Raw genomic sequence first — 21,373 nt, 5'->3', positions numbered from 1 at the left:
CATCACAATGATCCATGACCCTTGTCATCACAATGCTCCATGATGCCTGTCATCACAATATTCCATGTCCTTGTCATCACAATGCTCGATGATAATTGTCATCACAATGCTCAATACACTTGTCATCACAATGCTCCCTGACACTTGTCAGAAGTCTACTTTAACTCTGTCATGAAATAGCTTAAAGCCTTTTTCATCACAATGTTCCATGCCATTGTCATCACAATGCTTCATGACCCTTGTCATCAGAGGGCTCCAATCCCTTGTCATCACAATGCTCCATTAGCTTTGTCATCACAATGCTCCATGACTCTTGGCCTCACAATGCTCCATGCCATTCTCATCACAATGGACCGGACATATGTCATCACAATGCTCCATGGAACATGACATCAGAATGCTCCAGGGGATTCTCAACAAAATGCTCCATGCCATTGTCATCACAATGCTCCATGACCCTTGTCATCACGACACTCCATGATGCCTGTCAACACAATATTCCATGTCCTTCTCGTCACAATGCTCCATGACCAATATCATCACAATGCTCATTACACTTGTCATCACAATGCTCCCTGACACTTGTCAGAAGTCTCCTTGAACTCTGTCATGAAATAGCTCAATGCCTTTTTCATCACAATGCTGCATGCCATTGTCATCACAGTGCTTCATGACCCTTGTCATCAGAATGTTCCAATCCTTTGTCATCACAATGCTCCATTAGCTTTGTCATCCCAATCCTCCATGACTTTTGGCCTCACAATGCTCCATGCCATTGTCATCACAATGGTCAATGCCATATATCATCACAATACTCCCTGACAACTGTCTTCTCAAAACTCCATGACCTTGTCATCACAATGCTCCATGACCCTTTTAATGAAAATTCTCCGTGACTCCAGTCATCACAATTCTTCATGACATTTGTCATCACAATTGTCTATGCCCTCGTCATCACAAGACTCTGTGATTTATGTCACCACAATGCTCCATGAACTTCTCATCACAATGCTCCATGACCCTTGTCATCACAATGCTCTAAGCCCTTGTCATCACAATGCTCCATTACCTTTGTCATCACAATGATTTCTGTCACTTGTCATCACAATGCTCCATGCCATGGTCATCACAATGGACCGCACATATGTCATCACAATGCTCCATGACGCATGTCATCAGAATGCTCCAGGGCATTCTCAACACAATGCTCCATGTCATTGTCATTCCAATATTCCATGACCCTTGTCATCACAAAACACCATGATGCCTGTCATTAAAATATTCCATGCCCTTGTCATCACAATGCTGCATGGACATTGTCATCACAATTCTCGATACACTCGTCATCTCAATGTTCCCTGTCACTTGTCAGAAGGCTCCTTGAACAGTTTCAAGAGATAGATCCAGGCCTTTTTCATCACAATGCTCCATGCCCTTGTAATCACATTCCTCCATGATCCTTGTCATCACGAAGCTCCAAGCCCTTGTCATCATAATGCTCCATTAACTTTGTCATCACAATCCATGATGACACTTGGCCTCACAATGCTCCAAGTCATTGTCATCACAATGGACCATGACATATGTCATCACAATGCTCCCTGATAACTGTCTTCACGAAACTCCATGACCTTGTAATCACAATGCTCCATGCCCTTGTCATCACAAGGCTCCATGATCCTTGTCATGATAATGCTCCAAGCCCTTGTCATCACAATGCTCCATTACCTTTGTCATCACAATCCTCCATGACGCTTGGCATCACAATGTTCCATGCCATTGTCATCAAAATGGACTATGACATATGTCCTCACAATGATCCCTGACACCTGTCTTCGCAATAGTCCTTGACCTTGGCATCACAATGCTCCATGCCTTTGCCAACACAATGCGCCATGCACACTGTCATCACAATAATCCATGAAACTTGTGAGACCAATGCTCCATGACCCTGTCATCACAATGCTCCACGCCCTTGTCATCACACAGCTCCTTTACCTTTGTCATCACTATCTTCCATGACACTTGGCATCACAAAGCTCCATGCCATTGTCATCAAAATGGACTGGACATATGTCATCACAATGCTCCAAGACACATGACATCAGAATGCTCCAGGGGATTGTCAACAAAATGCTCCATGCCATTGTCATCACAATGATCCATGACCCTTGTCATCGCAACACTCCATGATGCCAGTCATCACAATATTCCATGTCCTTGTAATCACAATGCTCAATACACTTGTCATCACAATGCTCCCTGACACTTGTCAGCAGTCTCCTTGAACACTGTCATGTAATAGCTCAATGCCTTTTTCATCACAATGCTCCATGCATTGTCATCGCAATGCTTCATGACCCTTGTCATCAGAGGACTCCAATCCCTTGTCATCACAATGCTCCATTAGCTTTGTCATCACAATCCTCCATAACTCTTGGCCTCCCAATGCTCCATGCCATTGTCATCACAATGGACCGGACCTATGTCTTCAAAATGCTCCATGACACTTGACATCAGAATGCTCCAGGGGATTCTCAACAAAATGCTCCATGCCATTGTCATTACAATGCTCCATGACCCGTGTCATCACAACGCTCCATGATGCCTGTCATCTCAATATTCCAAGTCCTACTCATCACAATTCTCCATGACCAATATCATCACAATTTTCAATACACTTGTCATCACAATGCTCCCTGACACTTGTCAGAAGTATCCTTGAACTCTGTCATGAAATAGCTCAATGCCTTTTTCATCACAATGCTCCATGCCATTGTCATCACAATGCTTCATGACCCTTGTCATCAGAATGCTCCAATCCCTTGTCATCACAATGCTCCATTAGCTTTGTCATCCCAATCCTCCATGACTTTTGGCCTCACAATGCTCCATGCCATTGTCATCACAATGGACCATGCCATATATCATCACAATGCTCCCTGACTACTGTCTTCTCAAAATTCCATGACCTTGTCATCACAATTCTCCATGACCCTTTTTATGAAAATTCTCCGTGACACCAGTCATCACAATTCTTCATGACATTTGTCATCACAATTGTCCATGCTCTTGTCATCACAAGACTCTGTGACTTATATCACCACAATGCTCCATGAACTTCTCATCAAAATGCTCCATGACCCTTGTCATCACAATGCTCCAAGCCCTTGTCATCCATTATGGAGGGTATTCTGCTTTATTAATCTCATGTACAAAAGACCTTCACAGCACCGTCCAGACACGTACAACCAAATACGTAAGCAATGCAGCCTAGCCAAGTTGACACATAAAATTAACCATTGCAGCTACTAAATAAAATGTTTTTCAGATACTCTGTTTTCGAGATTCCCTATGTTACAAGAATGTTTTGGAGAGGTCAGAGAACATTTCTTTCTTTCTTCTTTTTTTATTGCTTCCATCTTATAAAATACACACCAGAAAATTTTCAAATATTTATTTGAATCTGGGAAAAATCCCTATACATATGTTATATTCCCCTTGTACCCCTTCCAAATTCCTAAACACTTCAAAACCACATACCAAATAAAAGCAAAAACCAAAACAAAAAAAATAGCATACCAAGTTTCTGGGGAGGCTTTAAAGTTATTAACATTTTTCTATCTGCCAGGAAAAGGCTTTCCCTATCTGTGTTCATGGCTCTGAGATGACCTGGGAGAAGAGGGCTTACTCACCCTGGTGTCTACCCCTCCATTCTCACCCTACAACCTCACTCTTCATTAAAATATTCGTAACTGCAAACTGAGCCCCTCATGGAAGAGACATCTTGGATTTAAGCAGCCTCTCAGCCATCTGGCAAGTCACACCAGCACTTTACATTGCTGCACTTTCCCAGGCAAACTAACTGCTTGCTTGCTCACTTCCTTCTTTCTTTCCATTCTTCTCCCTCCCTCCCTCCCTCCCTCCCTTCTGTAAGTGCTATGGGAAAGGCACTATGCTAACAAGTCCAAAGGTGAAGTTTTAATGAGAAACAGAGCAAAACTCCCTAGAGTAGGGGCAGGTTTTTACTTTACTGTCCCCAACTACTAGTTTTTGTCCCTGAGTTGGTAGAGCTAATAGGGATGCAATTTGAGAGGCATTGGGGAGCCAAGAATGTTCCACCAGATATGGGTCCTAAAACTTCCATGCTCATAATCCCGGGATGAGGCATTCCTCAGCTTAGCAGGCACTGGTTTTAAATCACGTCTTTTTTCAGGCTCTGCAGCTCAAGGCCTCAGTCAAGCAGCATTTGCCACACCTGGGAGTTTTTCTAGAAATGCAGGCTCTAGGTCCCACCACAGACCTACTGAGGCATCTGCATTTTAACAGGATCCCTGGGAGATTTGTGTGTGTATTAAACTCTGCTGAGGAAATGAGAAATGGGGAGGGCGTGGTGTGTGACCACGCTTGGTCGGGGGGAGTTGCTTTTCAAAAGATAGAAAAGCCCCAGAAAGAGAATGTGGAACTGAGGGAGGAAAGAAACATCACGTGCTTCAAATTTTGCCTGTGGTTGCCTCTGGTTACTTGAAATCTGAATTGTGAAGTGTTCATGATTGGATTTACCACGAAGATAAGAAATTTATACTTCAAGTATATTGTGTAATATTTTGTGAATGTGTTCTTCAGAGACAAATACACATACAGAAAAGGGCACAGAGCTTGGTGTACAGCTTACTGAATCTTTCCAGATGGAATGCTCGCATGTTCAGCATCCAGATCAGGAAACAGCATGTTACTTAGAAGCTCCAGTGCTCCCTTCCAACCAATCACTACAGCCCCTCCCTGACCCCCAGGCATGATCTCTTGCCTATTATTTTCCTTACTACATGGGTTTGGCTTCTTGCACTCACCATTATGCTTGTAGATCTGTCATTTCCACTGCTGTAGAGTACTCACTGTGTGAAGATATCACAATTCATTTATCTGTTTTACTGTTAATGGCCATTTGGGTACTTTCTACTTTGTGGCTGTCGCGTAGAGTGCCGCCATGGGCAGTCTGTCACATGTCTTTTGGTAAGCATATGGAGTCACCCAATGCCTTGCTTTTAATAACTGTTTGCAAAATACCTTCAGCTTTCCTTGCTAACTCAGGGTCATCATTATGAAGCCGAGTTTCATCCTGGACTGTAGTATAGTGATATCCTCAGGATTTGGGGGACGGTAGTTCAGCCTGGCTTTTTGAGTTCCTGTGTGCATTTTCTGCTTTTGCTGTCAGGCTGCCAGGTTACAATTTACTATTGTTGGTTCTTTCTTCCTTCCTTCCTGAGTACCTTCGTTTGCTGAAGACTCAGAAAGCAAAATGATCAGATATACTAGAATTGAGTTTTAAACCCCCTTGAAAGTAATCCTGTGCCAAGGAGGGGTGTCTCACAAGGTGCTGTTCATTCTTTCCTGACTTTCAATCTTCTTTTGGATTCTTCATGGTGCCAGATATGTGAGTTTCAGATGACTGGAGTGCTGCCATCATTTTGAAATTGGTATTTTTTGCAGTTTTATTCCTTTTCTGTTTGTTTGTATATTTTAACCCCTTTCCCCCTTTTGTTCATTTTGAACGTTCCCCAAAGCAGACACTGTAGTTCTAAATTATCTTTGTAGAAATTATGTCATTTAGAAAGGTAAACAAAACATGGATTTATAATATTATGAATACATGTGAGAAGTAGGCGTCTAGCCAAAAGTGAGCATAGTCTTATGCTGATATGAAGCCATAAGCAAGATATGGGCTTGCACCTGTGTCTTGGGCCCCCAGCCCAATCGTTGGTCATTGAGATTATCTTTAATGCTCTTCTTTTTTTGTCTTGGAAAAATGCTACAAAAACTGTACATGGAGGTAAACAGATACTACTGCTTTGTGGGTTCTCCTTGTCCACTCAAGCAGATTATTGTAATAACTTTATTATGGCTCCTTCTTTAGTACCACTTGCATTTAAAGAAACCATTCAGCATTTATTTCTGTTTTGTTTAGTAGCTTTTAAGCCAGTTGTACTGCCCAAAAGGGATGTTATCCACACAGGTGAGAGAGGGTAGCTCATACCTCAGGGAACCAGAACTGGAAACCAGTGAAGTTTGGGGATGAAAAATGTAAATTGAGATAACTGTAAATATACAGCTGACTGAAATTGCTTTTTCCTTATCTGATGAACCAGTAAGTTAAGTGGTGACTCAATTAAGAGAAGACTGACTTTTTTGTTATTAATTAATTAATTTATGTATTTGGTTGCACCGGGTCTTGGTTGTGGCATGCAAACTCTTAGTTGTGGCATGCATATGGGATCTAGTTCCCTGACCAGGGATCAAACCTGGGCCCTCTGCGTTGGAAGCGTGGAGTCTTAACCACTGTGCAACCAGGGAAGTCCCAAAGACTGACTTTTCTTTTCTTGGATCTCCTGAGGGGTTGAGGTCAGATTCCTTCAGGAGATAGTGTTTGCAGATCTGAAGGTTGTTTTCTGTTTTAGCGGCTGTAGCTCTGGGAGCACAAAAGTGGACTAGTTTTCAGGGCAAATGATCCTAGTATAGTGTGAAAAAGATTTTAATAGGATTTTTGGCTACCTTCCTTTTTTTTTTTTTTTTGCGGTACGCGGGCCTCTCACTGCTGCGGCCTCTCCCGTTGTGGAGTACAGGCTCTGGACGTGCAGGCCCAGCGGCCATGGCTCAGGGGCCCAGCCGCTCCACAGCATGTGGGATCTTCCCGGACCGGGGCACGAACCCGTGTCCCCTGCATCGGCAGGTGGACTCTCAACCACTGTGCCACCAGGGAAGCCCCGGATACCTTCTTTTTAAAATCACATTCCAGAAAATCACCCTTCGGTTCTTTAGAAAATCAAATGAAAAAGTAATTAAAATTTCCTGCAGGTTTCTGGGGAAGCAATGAAGTGGAGAGTCTCTCAGGAAACTTCTACCTTGTGGAAAATACACCCCAGGCATCATTGAATGAGATGATATCTCAAAGGGTTTTAACTGTTGAAATGTTGAAATTGAAGATGTCAACAACATTTTGTTTTAAAGGGGAAATGTGTTGAAGAAAATCTCTATAATTTTGCTTTAGTTTGATATTTTTGGTCGATCTGCATAAAACAGAGAGACTGGAAAACGATGATTGGTTTATCTTTGTGTTTGAAGGTTAGGTAGCAGGGTATGTAGGTAAAAATCAATGATTTTTTAATTAAAAGTAGATTAAAGACTTCTTTTTGTGATATGTTTTTTGTATACTAACTAAACAAACTCTACATGTGTACAGATAGTTTTAAGATAGTTCAAAGACATCATAGAAAAGAAATTCTCATTTAATTACATGATTTTTCAGAGCAAACTCTTGTAACCTTTGAGAAAGACTTTTAAGGAGGCCAGAGCAGGTTGTACACAATCTCCAACAGATTTTCTTTCCAGTATCATATATACTCAAGTGTAAGGTCAAGATTTAACTGTTGAAGAAAATTCGGCTATAACTTATGCACCCAACAGTTACTCTTCCACAATATCAATAATAACATAGCTAAATGCAAATCATTCAATAGTTAGTAGTAGGTGTTCAATATATATTAAATATGTATTCAAGAAATCCATTTGCTGCTGAGTGAACAGATAGACTGCACTTATATCCCAGAATATGCTAATTTTAGGAGAGGAAATGAGCTCTTTACTGGTACTCATGGTTCTATAGTACATTAAGAAGTCATTGGGAGATGTAGAAAGACAAGCAAGTCCTCACCTTCTGTAGAAGCTGGTGGTGGGTAATCAATGTTACGCAGGATTTTAAGTGTGTTTTCATCTACATAATCATGTGACTTGATTTGGGGGACTTACATACATATAATAATGCTTATAAACTTAAACATAAATGTTATTTTATTAAAAATGCATCCTAGTTTGTTATTGAAATATATTTAGGATTCACAACATTGTTTTAGCCATTCAGCCAGAGTTCCGATTTCAGTAACCTCGACCCATAAAAACACAAATCTGAGGTGGAAGAAAATGAAGGGATCTCTGCATATCAGAAATATTAGTTACAGATCCCTGCAGGACAGACAGTTTCTCCAGCTGATAATTTTTGAGTCTTTTCAGCTTTCTTAGTGTAGGTTATATAGGAAATATTGGGCACCTCCCCCATTCGAAACAATGTAAAAGGAGAAGAAGGAAAAATAAAGGAAGGAGAAGGCAACCAGCAGGTGGAAGTGGAGCCTATGCTCTTGCCTGTAGATTTCAGATGCAATCTGTTGTGCTTTCTAGAATCTCTCCTTTCTCACTGTGTTCAGAAGGGGATTGACCCTTTTCAGCTTGTCAATCAGATTTCCCATCGTTTGTCTCCTTCCTGACCCTGTGCCCAGCAAGGGTCCCCTGCTCCTTCCTCACCACTGTGTTCTTTACCCTCCCTGCAGCAGAGTCCTTCACCTGCCTCAGATCCAGTACAAAACGCCGCCTTCTTCACTTCACCTCCCACTGTGTCCTTCTTCCCTGGGTTCTGACCTCATTTATTCATTAATACAGGATCTGTTGCCAGTCAGATCTCTGGGTGCTGCAGGGGGTATGGAGACTGATAGGGTACCTAGGAAGATAAACATCCACAGAAAACTCAGTACACAGAGCTTCAGATAAAATGTGGCAGGGGAAGGGATTTCTTGTGGTTGAATCAGTCAGGGCAGGCCGGCAGGCCTCACGGAACAAGTGACTTCTGGGAGAGCCTGGACTGATGTGCAGTGTTTGATTTCTAGATAGGAAATACAAAGAGTTTTGGTTTTGATCAGAGACTGATATAAAATATACTTTGACTAGGGAGGGATAAAGCTATTTCCCAATTCTTCAGTCTCAAAAATTGAAAAAAAAAATAGTTAAGGGATGGGATGATGTGAAGTCAACCAAGATAACATATTTGTCTCCTCTGTTGAAAATTTATGTATTATGTGTTAGGTGCTGTGCAAAATATTTGAGGACAGTGAGCACCTGAGAGTGTTTAGAAGATGGGAAGTTTGAAGGAAATGAGATAGGAGAGTAGAGTGGCCATAGAAATGGTTCTCCAAACCAGAATTTTCTTGTGAATAAAATGAGCGGAACTAATTTGACAGTGTCTTTGAAGAGTAGAAATGTTTTATTTTGATGAAGTCCAGTTTGTCAATTTTTTTTTCTTTCACAGATCATGCTTTTGGTGTTTAAGAAATCTTTGCTTACCCCAAGTTTGCAAAGATTTTCTCCTATGTTTCTTCTATAGGTTTTATTGTTTTAGGTTTCACATTTAGGATCCATTTTGCAAGGTATGGATCAAAGTTCATTTTTTTTTGCACATGCATATCTAATTGTTTCAGCCCATTTGTTGAAAAGACTATCTCTGCTGGATTGCTTTTGCACTTTGTCCAAAATCAGTTTTCTGTGTTTGTGTTGGGTTTATTTCTGAGCTCTCTTCTCTCTTACATTGACTGAGTTGTCTATCTTTATGCCAGTGTTACATTGTCTTGATGACCATTGCTTTATGATAAGTCTTAAAATCAGGTGGTATTATTTCTTCAACTTTTTTATTTCTCAAAGTTGTCCTGGCTATTTTAAGTCCTCTATTTCCATAGAATCACAGTGTCAGTTTCTTTTTAAAAAAACCCAAAAACAACAACTAAAAACCTAAAAAACAAAACCTCCTGTTTTTTTTTTTAATATTTATTTATTTATTATTTATTTATTAAGGCTGTGCCAGGTCTTAGTTGCAGCATGCATGTGGAATCTAGTTCCCTGTCCAGGGATCGAACCTGGGCCCCCTGCATTGGGAGCTTGGAGTCCTACCCACTGGACCACCAGGGAAGTTCCCTGCTGGGGGTTTGCTTGGACTTCAGTTGCATCTAAAGATCAATTGGGGAAGAATTGGCATCTTAATAAGAAATAATGAACAAACCTGGTATATTTTCCATTTATTTAGGCCTTGTTACACTCAAATTCCAGTAGTTATAAACTTAAAGCTTTATTTGAATACTGAACATAGGATATAAATTTCCATAATGTGTTAAGAGAAGAACATTCTAAGGTATCTGGACTCATGAGAGCTTCAGCCCCTGACCTCCTGGGGTGCCCTTCTGCCATTCTCTGCACCAGGGGTGACACATATGAGAAATACCAGCCTAAGGGCCAGCACTTGCATAGAAATTTGCATGTGATGTGATTTGAATTTAGATAAGGTGTAAGCTCTTGGAAAAACAGTAAACCCACCAGGACTTCCTGAGTCCTGATGACATGATAGGATTCAGGCAAGCACTGGGGCCCTTGGCTGTGCCAGTAGCTTTTAATTAAACACAGCAGTAATTAATTAGCTAGTTAATTGATGTGTTACAGCCCTCTATCACAATTGAGTAGTGGTCATAGAGGTGTCACCCCAGGTGATGTGTATAAGTAGGTTGTGAGATTCCTCAATTCTTTCACTCTTGTAGGTTTCCATCATGGAAGTGCTGGGCATCTAAAGTTTGGTTACTTCCCTTATCCCTTCTCACCATCTCTGTAGGAGACTTGGGATCAGCCTTTTTGACACAGAATGTTTCTCACCCACAGGGTTTTGAAGAACCTATTTAAGTGAACAAAATCTTTTTGTTTTTCTTTCAGGAAAAATGCAAACCTGAGGAAGCCCTCAGTGACCTCAGACTTCAGCGTGAAACAAGAGTGGGAGATCTACAGTGACAATAAAGAAACTCAGAAAGGTAGGCATGTGGCAGCTGGACTTTGAGGGATACCTTCAGTATCTCAGTGTGTCTGAATTATTAGCAACTAAAAATATATGGAATCATATTGAAGCAGCAAATGGATCAGATTTCAGAGTCAAATTGGACTCCTTGACAAAAAAAAAAATATTAAGGCCCCTAATTTCTTCTTCTGTTTCTAAGGGCAGCTTATCTTTTGCATAGATCTAATAAATATTTCTGATCCCCTGAACACTTGTCCATCAAACCTCAGTTTTCTTTCCTTGGTCTTTACCAACCAAGGGCCCTCAAGTCCCGGGTCTGCTTATGACAGTAGGGAAATGGTCTTTCCTTGTCATGCAGCCCTACACCCAGCTTACTACAAGGTACATGTATTCAGTGAATGTTTATTAAGTGAAATGAATATTTCTCTTCTCTGTGGAAAGTTCCAGAACTAGAGGATCCCTGATGAGCAAGAACTAGGAGAGAACCTGCTGAAGTGAAAGCAAAGGTGTGATTGGTTTTGGCCTTTGCTCTATTTGGTTTCTAATGAGTAGGGTCTGTTTCACTCTGCTGTGCTGGTAGATGTTTAATAACAACAGGTTCTGGAGAGGGGAGGAAGGGAAGAAGGGATTTGTAGCATTTGACGATTTCCATGGTATAAATACTCCTGCCATTACCGATTTCAAGCTCCCAAGTCAACATCACTGAATACAGAGTTTGGGAAGAGATGCTTAAAATAAATAGCCTCTCAACTGCTGGTACACATTGTCTCCAGCAGAGTAATGGATTCACTTCCTGCATGTGGGTGGTCTCCATAACTAATGGAATTATCTTAGCTAAAATGAAAATGGGTGCTTAAAAAATAATCATCCATGAAAGTGGCATTGTGCAATTTGGTCACGTCACTTTGCTTTTCTGATTGTTCATATGATAACCTTTAATGCTCCTTCCAGTATTTATACTGAATGAGATTGACAATTAACTGCATTTTGTGGGTTATTGCTATTGAAACCTCTGGAATTATTAAGAATTCTCCCCATATCCTTCTTGGAAAATCATTATCAATGTCAACCTTATATCTGATCTCCACAGGTCATTAGACCATACATACTAAGCTTTTATTACAGAATTTGAATATACCAATCCTTTGCTTTATGCTAGAGTCACAGATTCTCCTAGCCACTGACTTTACTTATTTCCATGTCATCCCAAATCTTTAGACTAAGAGGATGTTTGCAAAAGGAGACAGAGTTTCTTGCCCTGATACAGCATATGATGAAGACCAAACAGGCCCTGAACAGTGAGAGTCAGTAGTGACGAGACCTGAGTCCTTATCAAGACCTGCCAATTTCTGCCTGTAATACATGGGACAATTGACTTCCTCATTTTGATCATTAGCTTCTCATCTGTAAATGGGATGAATAATAAACTGTCCTGTCTAACCCTAATAACTAACATTTTATTGACTTTGTAGTTTATGAAGCTCTTTTTCATAATTAAAAAAAATTCAATTCTCAAACTTTCTCTGAGGAAAGTGCAAATTCCCCACTTTTATGGATGGGAACAATGAGTTCCAGGTTTAATAACTTGTTCAAAGTCACTCAGCTAATAAGCAATGGGTTGCCTTTCTGTCTTTACACAGGTGGTGCTTTCTGGTATAAACATACCAGACTTCCTGCCTGCCTCTTAGGGTTGTCCTGTAAGAGAGTAGGAGATGATTTATGGGAGAGCACGTTAAAGGCTGTAAAGAACTATACAGAAGTTTACCAATTTAGTATAATTGTCAAAACCTTATGCCACTGGTTCTGAGAAACGCATTTCTTTCTCTCCAGTCATTATTCCTATGTCACTCAAAAGAGAAGGTTCCTAGCTTTGTGGTCAGATGAATCCCCTTTATGTACTGTCAGTTCCAAGTTTTGCTACCTCTTAATTGGTTTTGTGTTTGGTTCATGACTTTCTTGTAAAGTTGCTTATTTCTCTTGGATTCTCTGGTTGAGTTTTTGGTTTCTTGTATAAAGAAACTCTGCCATCTTCATGATATCACTGATACCTTGCAACTTACTTATTCTTTGCAGTGCATGGAATTTTTTTTCTCCTTGAAAGTACTAATTTTGGAGTCCAGGAAATTTCTATTCTTATTGGACTGATTGCTTTTTAAACTTGCTACCCAGATGTCATCTTGGAATTTCAGATCAATTTAGGTAGCTGATGTAGCGAGTAGATCTGATTACCTCAAGGCATCTCCTCTGAAAGATGGTCTTCCTTGGAGTTCTGTGTGTGAAGCTGGCTGTCAGACAGGGGACCCCGATTACTAGGTGCATGGGGTATGGATGTTTAGAGAGAATTCTTAGCTTTCCTTTTGGGAATCCTTCAGTTATTTTTAAAAAGACAAACCCTGTCTTGTTGCATTTGGAATCAGCTGTGGCTTATCTGCTCTTCTTTCCTAGAGTAAGAGCAGCTATGGGCTTGAGAGGCAGTGTGCCTTAGTATACAATTTTAATCTCTATTTTCAGCCCCCCTTCTCACTCACTGGGGCTCTGCATGACCAGTTGTCTCTTCTTTGTGTACAGTAGGACCTTCAACACACATCTTATGGACCTCCTTTTCCCAAACTCTCTTCCCTTTGTCAGTACATTAACATCCAGTTTCCTTTTTCCAGCAATGTGTTTAAATCACTTTACTGCTGATGGGCCCCTCTTCCATTCTTTTAATTTTTTTAATAGATCTTTATTGGAGTATAATTGCTACACAATACTGTGTTAGTTTCTGTTGTACACCAAAATGAATCAGCCATATGCGTACATATGTCCCCATATCTTCTCCCTTTTGAGCCTCCATCCCATCCTCCCTAACCCACCCCTCTAGGTGGTCACAAAGCACCGAGCTGATCTCCCTGTGCTATGTGGCTGTTTCCCACTAGCTATCTATTTTACATTTGGTAGTGTATATATGTCCATGCCACTCTCTTCATCACAGCTTACCCTTCCCACTCCCATGTCCTCAAGTCCATTCTCTATGTCTGCGTCTTTATTCCTGTCCTGCCCCTAGGTTCTTCAGAACATTGTTTTTTGTTTTAGATTCCATATATATGTGTTAGCATACGGTATTTGTTTTTCCTCTTTCTGACTTACTTCACTCTGTATGACAGACTCTAGGTCCATCCACCTCACTACAAATAACTCAATTTCGTTTCTTTTTATGGCTGAGTAATATTCCATCATATATATGTGCCACATCTTCTTTATCCATTCATCTGTTGATGACACTTAGGTTACTTCCATGTCCTGGCTATTGTAAATAGAGCTGCAATGAACATTGTGGTACATGACTCTTTTTAAATTATGGATTTCTCATGGTATATGCCCAGTAGTGGAATTGTTGGGTCGTATGGTAGTTCTACTTTTAGTTTTTTAAGGAACCTCCATACAGTTCACCATAGTGCCTGTATCAATTTACATTCCCACCAACAGTGCAAGAGGGTTCCCTTTTCTCTACACCCTCTCCAGCATTTATTGTGTTTAGATTTTTTGATGATGGCCATTCTCACTGGTGTGAGGTGATACCTCATTGTAGTTATGATCTGCATTTCTCTAATGATTAGTGATGTTGAGTATCCTTCCATGTATTTATGGGCAGTCTGTATATCTTCTTTGGAGAAATGTCTAGGTCTTCTGCCCATTTTTCGATTGGGTTGTCTGTTTTTTTTCATATTGAGCTGCATGAGCTTCTTGTAAATTTTGGAGATGAATCCTTTGTCAGTTGCTTTATTTGCAAATCTTTTCTCCCATTCTGTGGGTTGTCTTTTTGTCTTGTTTGTGGTTTCCTTTGCTATGCAAAAGCTTTTAAGTTCCATTAGGTCCCATTTGTTTATTTTTGTTTTTATTTCCATTTCTCTATGAGGTGGGTCCAAAAGGATCTTGCTGTGATTTATGTCATTCAGTGTTCTGCCTTGTTTTCTTCTAAGAGTTTTATAGTGTCTGGCCTTACATTTAGGTCTTTAATCCATTTTGAGGTTTTTTTTGTGTGTATGGTGTTAGGGAGTGTTCTAGTTTCATTCTTTTACATGTAGCTGTCCAGTTTTCCCAGCACCACTTATTGAAGAGGCTGCCTTTTCTCCATTGTATATTCTTGCCTCCTTTGTAAAATTAAGGCGACCATATGTGTGTGGGTTTATCTCTGGGCTTTCTATCCTGTTCCATTGATCTATATTTCTGTTTTTGTGTCAATACCATACTGTCTTGATTACTGTAGCTTTGTAGTATAGTCTGAAGTCCAGGAGCCTGATTCCTCCGGCTCTGTTTTTCTTTCTCAAGATTGCTTTGGCTATTTGGGGTCTTTTCTGTTTCCATACAGACTGTAAAATTTTTTTCTAGTTCTGTGAAATATGCCATTGGTAGTTTGATAGAGATTGCATTGCATCTGTAGGTTGCTTTGGGTGGTATAGTCATTTTCACAATGTTGATTCTTCCAATCCAAGAGTATGGTATATCTCTCCATCTGTTGGTATCATCTTTAATTTCTTTCATCAGTGTCTTACAGTTTTCTGCATACAGGTCTTTTGTCTCCTTACGTAGGTTTATTCCTAGGTATTTTATTATTTTGGTTGCAGTGGTAAATGGGAGTGTTCCTTAATTTCTCTTTCAGATTTTTCATCATTAGTGTATAGGAATGCAAGAGATTTCTGTGCATTAATTTTGTATCCTGCTACTTTACTAAATTCATTGATTAGCTCTAGTAGTTTTCTGGTATAACATCTTTAGGATTCTCTATGTGTTGTATCATGTCATCTGCAAACAGTGGCAGCTTTACTTCTTCTTTTCCAATTTGGATTCCTTTTATTTCTTTTTCTTCTCTGATTGTTGTGGCTAAACCCTCCAAAACTATGTTGAATAAGAGTGGTGAGAGTGGGCAACCTTGTCTTGTTCCTGATCTTAGAGGAAATGGTTTCAGTTTTTCACCATTGAGAACGATGTTGGCTGTGGTTTTGTCACATATGGCCTTTATTATGTTGAGGTAGGTTCCCTCTATGCCTACTTTCTGGAGAGTTTTTATCATAAATGGGTGTTGAATTTTGTTGAAAGCTTTTTCTGCATCTATTGAGATGATCATATGGTTTTTCTCCTTCAATTTGTTAATATGGTGTATCACATTGATTGATTTGCATATATTGAAGAATCCTTGCGTTCCTGGGATAAAACCCACTTGATCATGGTGTATGATCCTTTTATTGTGCTGTTGGATTCTGTTTGCTAGTATTTTGTTGAGGATTTTTGCATCTATGTTCATCAGTGATATTGGCCTGTAGTTTTCTTTCTTTGTGACATCTTTGTCTGGTTTTGGTATCAGGGCGATAGTGGCTTCATAGAATGAGTTTGGGAGTGTTCCTCCCTCTACTATATTTTGGAATAGTTTGAGAAGGATAGGTGTTAGCTCTTCTCTAATCGTTTGATAGACTTCACCTGTGAAGCCATCTGGTCCTGGGCTTTTGTTTGTTGGACGATTTTTTATCACAGTTTCCATTTCAGTGCTTGTGATTGGTCTGTTCTTAGTCTCTATTTCCTCCTGGTTCAGTCTCAGAAGGTTGTGCTTTTCTAAGAATTTTTCCATTTCTTCCAGGTTGTCCATTTTATTGGCATAAAGTTGCTTGTAGTAATCTCTCATGATCCTTTGTATTTCTGCAGTGTGACTTGTTACTTCTCCTTTTTCATTTCTAATTTTTTTAATTTAATTTTATTTAATTTTTATATAGCAGGTTCTTATTAGTTATCCATTTTTTACATATTAGTGTATATATGTCAATCCCAATCTCCCAGTTCACCATTTATGATTTATTTCCTTCTGATAACTTTGGGGATTTTTTGTTCTTCTTTCTCTAATTGCTTTAGATGTAAGGTTAAGTTGTTTATTTGAGTTGTTTCTTGTTTCTAGTGTAAGATTTTATCACTGTAAACTTCCCTTTAGAACTGCTTTTTCTGCATTCCATAGGTTTTGGGTCATTGTGTTACATTGTCATTTGTTTCTAGGTATTTTTTGATTTCCTCTTGATTTCTTCAGTGATCTCTTGGTTATTTAGTAATGTATTGTTTAGCCTCCATGTGTTTGTATTTTTTACAGATTTTTGCTTGTAATTGATATCTAGTCTCATAGTGTTGTGGTCGGAAGAGATACTTGATACAATTTCAATTTTCTTTAATTTACCAGGGCTTGATTTGTGACACAAGATATGATCTGTCCTGGAGCGTGTTCTATGAGTGCTTGAGAAGAAAGTGTATTCTGTTGTTTTTGGATGGAATGTCCTATAAATATCAATTAAGTCCATCTTGTTTAATGTATCATTTAAAGCTTGTGTTTCATTATTTATTTTCATTTTGGATGATGTGTCCATTGGTGAAAGTGGGGTGTTAAAGTCCCCTACTATGAATGTGTTACTGTCCATTTCCCCTTTTATGGCTGTTAGCATTTGCCTTATGTATTGAGGTGCTCCTATGTTGGGTGCATAAATATTTACAATTGTTATATCTTCTTCTTGTATTGATCCCTTGATCATTATGTAGTGTCCTTCTCTGTCTCTTGTAATAGTCTTTATTTTAAAGTCTCTTTTGTCTGATATGAGAATTGCTACTCCAGCTTTGTTTTGGTTTCCATTTGCATGGAATATCTTTTCCATCCCCTCACTTTCAGTGTGTATGTGTCTCTAGGTCTGAAGTGGGTCTCTTGTAGACAGCATATATATGGGTCTTGTTTTTGTATCCATTCAGCCAGTCTATGTCTTTTGGTTGGAGCATTTAATCCATTTACATTTAAGGTAGTTATCGATATGTAGTTCCTATTACCGTTTTCTTAATTGTTTTGTTTCTTATTGTAAGTCTTTTCCTTCTCTTGTGTTTTCTGCCTAGAGAAGTTCCTTTAGCATTTGTTGTAAAGCTGGTTTGGTGGTGCTGAATTCTCTTTGCTTGTCTGTAAAGTTTTTAATTTCTCCGTCAAATCTGAATGAGATCCATGCCAGGTAGAGTAATCTTCGTTGTAGGTTTTCCCCTTTCATCACTTTAAATATGTCCTGCCAGTCCCTTCTGGCTTGCAGAGTTTCTGCTGAAAGATCAGCTGTTAACCTTATGGGAATTCCCTTGTATGTTACTTGTTGCTTTTCCCTTGATGCTTTTAGTATTTTTTTGTATTTAATTTTTGATAGTTTGATTGATATGTGTCTTGGAGTGTTTCTCCTTGGGTTTATCCTGTATGGAACTCTCTGTGCTTCCTGGACTTGATTGACTATTTCCTTTCCTGTATTAGGGAAGTTTTCAACTATAATCTCTTCAAATATTTTCTCATTCCCTTTCTTTTTCTCTTCTTCTTCTGGTACCCCTATAATTCGAATGTTGGTGCATTTAATGTTGTCCCAGAGGTCTCTGAGACTATCCTGAATTCTTTTCATTCTTTTTTCTTCTTTCTGCTCTCTGGTAGTTATTTCCACTATCTTCCAGGTCACTTATCCATTCTTCTGCCTCAGTTATTCTGCTATTGATTCCTTCTAGAGAGTTTTTAATTTATTTATTGTGTTGTTCATCATTGTTTGTTTGCTCTTTAGTTCTTCTAGGTCTTTGTTTGATGTTTCTTGTCTTTTTCCCATGCTATTTCCAAGATTTTGGGTCATCTTTACTATCAGTACTCTGAATTATTTTTCAGGTAGACAGCCTATTTCCTCTTCATTTGTTTGGTCTGGTGGGTGTTTACCTTGCTCCTTCATCTGCTGTGTGTTTCTCTGTCTTCTCATTTCGCTTAACTTACTGTCTTTTGGGTCCCCTTTTCGCAGACTGCAGGTTTGCAGTTCCCATTGTTTTTGGTGTCTGCCCCCCAGTGGCTAAGGTTGTTTCAATGGGTTGTGTAGGTCTTCTTGTGGAGGAGACTAGTATCTGTGTTCTGGTGGATGAGGCTGGATCTTGTCTTTCCAGTGGGCAGGACTGCATCCGATGTTGTGTTTTGGGTTGTCTGTGACCTTATTATGATTTTATGGAGCCTCTCTGCTAATCGGTGGGGTTGTGTTTCTGTCTTGCTAGTTGTTTGGCATAGGGTGTCCAGCACTGTAGCTTGCTGGTCTTTGAGTGGACCTGGGTCTTAGCTTTCAGATGGAGATCTCTGGGAGAGCTTTTGCCCTTTGATATTATGTGGAGCCAGGAAGTCCCTGATGGACCAGTGTCCTGAACTCGGCTGTCCCACCTCAGAGGCACAGCCCTGACACCCGGCCGGAACACCAAGATCCTGTCAGCCACACGGCTCGGTCAGCCATCCTGTCATGGAGTTGCCTGAAGCCCAGGCATCCTGTCGGGGGTTCCTCTCCTCAGGTTCTGGAGATACCTGAGGGTCGGCCTCCTGTCAGGGGCTTCCAGGTTAGTTGCAGTTGCCTGAGATCCAGGCTCGGGTGTGAGTCATGTGGGGCATCGGGCTCTCGCCTTCTCTGCTCCTGCGCACATCATTGCGGGGTTCAGCTGACGTCTGAGCAGGCTACGGCTTCCACCCAGGTTTACATCTGGGCCCCATGTTTATGACTTGGGGGGGTTTACATCTGAGGGTTTACTTCTGGAACACAGTTTTACATCTGGGCCCACTTGGGGGGTTTACACAGTGGGTGTCTTTGTAAATTTGTGGTCCTCTGTTATACCCTTCAAGATAACAAATTTGAAATTTCACTTCAGTTTGATTCATAAAAATACCACAGTATTTTGTTCGGTTGCTAGAGAGCATACCATATGTACATATACAGAGTATACCTGCATATATACATATATACATAGGCATATTTATGTGCATGCACACACACAGATATAACTGAGTCCATCTAATTACATGGGCAAATAGAACATAGATTTTCCTTTTGTCCATAGATCAAATCCTTCCCCAGTCAGCCAACCTGCGGATGTGCATCTGTGCACATGTCTGTGGTCTGACTTATAATTAGTTTGTGAAGGTTACTCTTCTTGAAGGCCATGTTCATTTCTCTCTACCTCGCTGAACTTTGGCTTACTGGCCCTTGTCTCATCCAAATAGGGCTTGAAAGTAAAAACCGATAGAATTATTTACATTGTGTTTTCCATGGCCTCTTATTTTTTTTCAGAAGTTGATTTTCAAATGAAAACTCTCATCGTAGATGGAGTGCTAACAGCCCTGCAGCACTGGGATATGGCTGGGCAGGAGAGGCAAGTGTTTTCCATAATGCTTTGAATTCTGCTGAGGTTTGCACAGACAAGCCATTTAAAAAATATTTGTGGTTGACATGGCCCTATTTAAGGTCCTGTAAAGTGCTGCACCTGGTTTAGAGTTAGGACATGTGGGTGGAGGTGTGCTCTTCCTCTGGTGAGCACCCCGTGCCCTGTGTGTGTGCCCTGTGTGTGTGCCCTGTGGTGTTGTTGCACATTGGAAGTTCTTCTCCCACCCACCCCCAGTATTCCCTACCCAACACCCCCAAAATAAGTTTTCTCTGATGTGCCTCTTCTTCCATCCTTCTCTTACGTCCACTTGGGATCTGGTAGCTTGCTGCTGAGGCTGAAATTTTTAGAACTTATGCTCTCAAGCTATGCTCTGAGGCTTGTAGACATTTTTGGGATTGTTTGGTGGAGAAAATGATCTGCTTTTCTAAATCAGAAGCCCAGATTCTTATGCTGTTACCGTTCACCAAGTCATTCTAGGCCTCGGGGATGGCTATTTCACAGTAATAGGCTGCTATTAGATTCTTCTCAATTGGGGGTTATTTTAGAAGATGAGAAGAAAGTGATCATCAAAGAGATGAAGAATGAGGCAGCCCCATACTGACTGATTAGAACCGTTACTTACCTGCTTTGCTCTCTTCCAGATTCATAAGTATTGCTAAGTCTTTCTTCAGAAGAACAGATGGTGTTTTGCTGCTGTATGATGTTACACGTGAGAAAAGCTTTCTCGATGTATGAGAATGGGAAGATACGGTTGAGGTAAGAAGTGAAAACAGAGAAACAAAAAAGTTACGCAGGAGAGTCACAGGCTGTCTTGGAAAATGCACTTTCTCTTCTTTGTCAAAGCGAACTTGATTAGAAGCCACTGATCCAGGCCATCAGGAAGAACTGGATGTGAGATATGGGGTTCCCAGTGGCATCGGGCAGTACTGGTCTCTTCCTTAGTAGCTGGGCAAGTTCCCACAGAACCAAGGACACTACTAAAGTGAGCTTCTGGGGAAAGAAGATAACTTCTGTGTTTTCTTATGGATAAAATCAGAACCCAATGGGCAGCGAATGAAAATTCAGGCAGCCCAAGAAGGGGCAGCAGCTCTCACAAACAAGGGGGTGATGGGGCTGGGTGTGTAGTGTGATTGGAGGTATAATAGGGCCGCCATGTGTGCTAGAGGCATAGGTGAGATACCACCGGGGTGTGAGCTTGGGCCAGGTCCAAATTCTATAGCATAGAGAACTGTGTTCTCGACCTTATTCTTTCTGGTAGTGATTTGGGTGATTTACACACCTCAAAGTACCACTGAGATAACCAGTTGGTATTTTAAACATGTGTGGTAACTCTCTGTGCTTTGTTTTGCTCCAGTAAGATGGTGTCTTTCATCTGAGGAGCTTTCATATCCTTTGGGTTCATGGTAAATACTTTTTTTTTTTTAAGAAGATGTTAGGGATAGGAGTTTATTTATTTATTTATTTATTTATTTATTTATTTATTTATTTTTGCTGTGTTGGGTCTTCATTTCTGTGTGAGGG

Source organism: Mesoplodon bidens, assembly GCF_964165515.1.
Source record: "Mesoplodon bidens genome assembly, contig: HAP1_SCAFFOLD_158, whole genome shotgun sequence".
NCBI lineage: Eukaryota > Metazoa > Chordata > Mammalia > Artiodactyla > Ziphiidae > Mesoplodon > Mesoplodon bidens.
The sequence above is the reverse complement of the archived record's forward strand: the minus strand, read 5'-3'. Positions refer to the sequence as shown.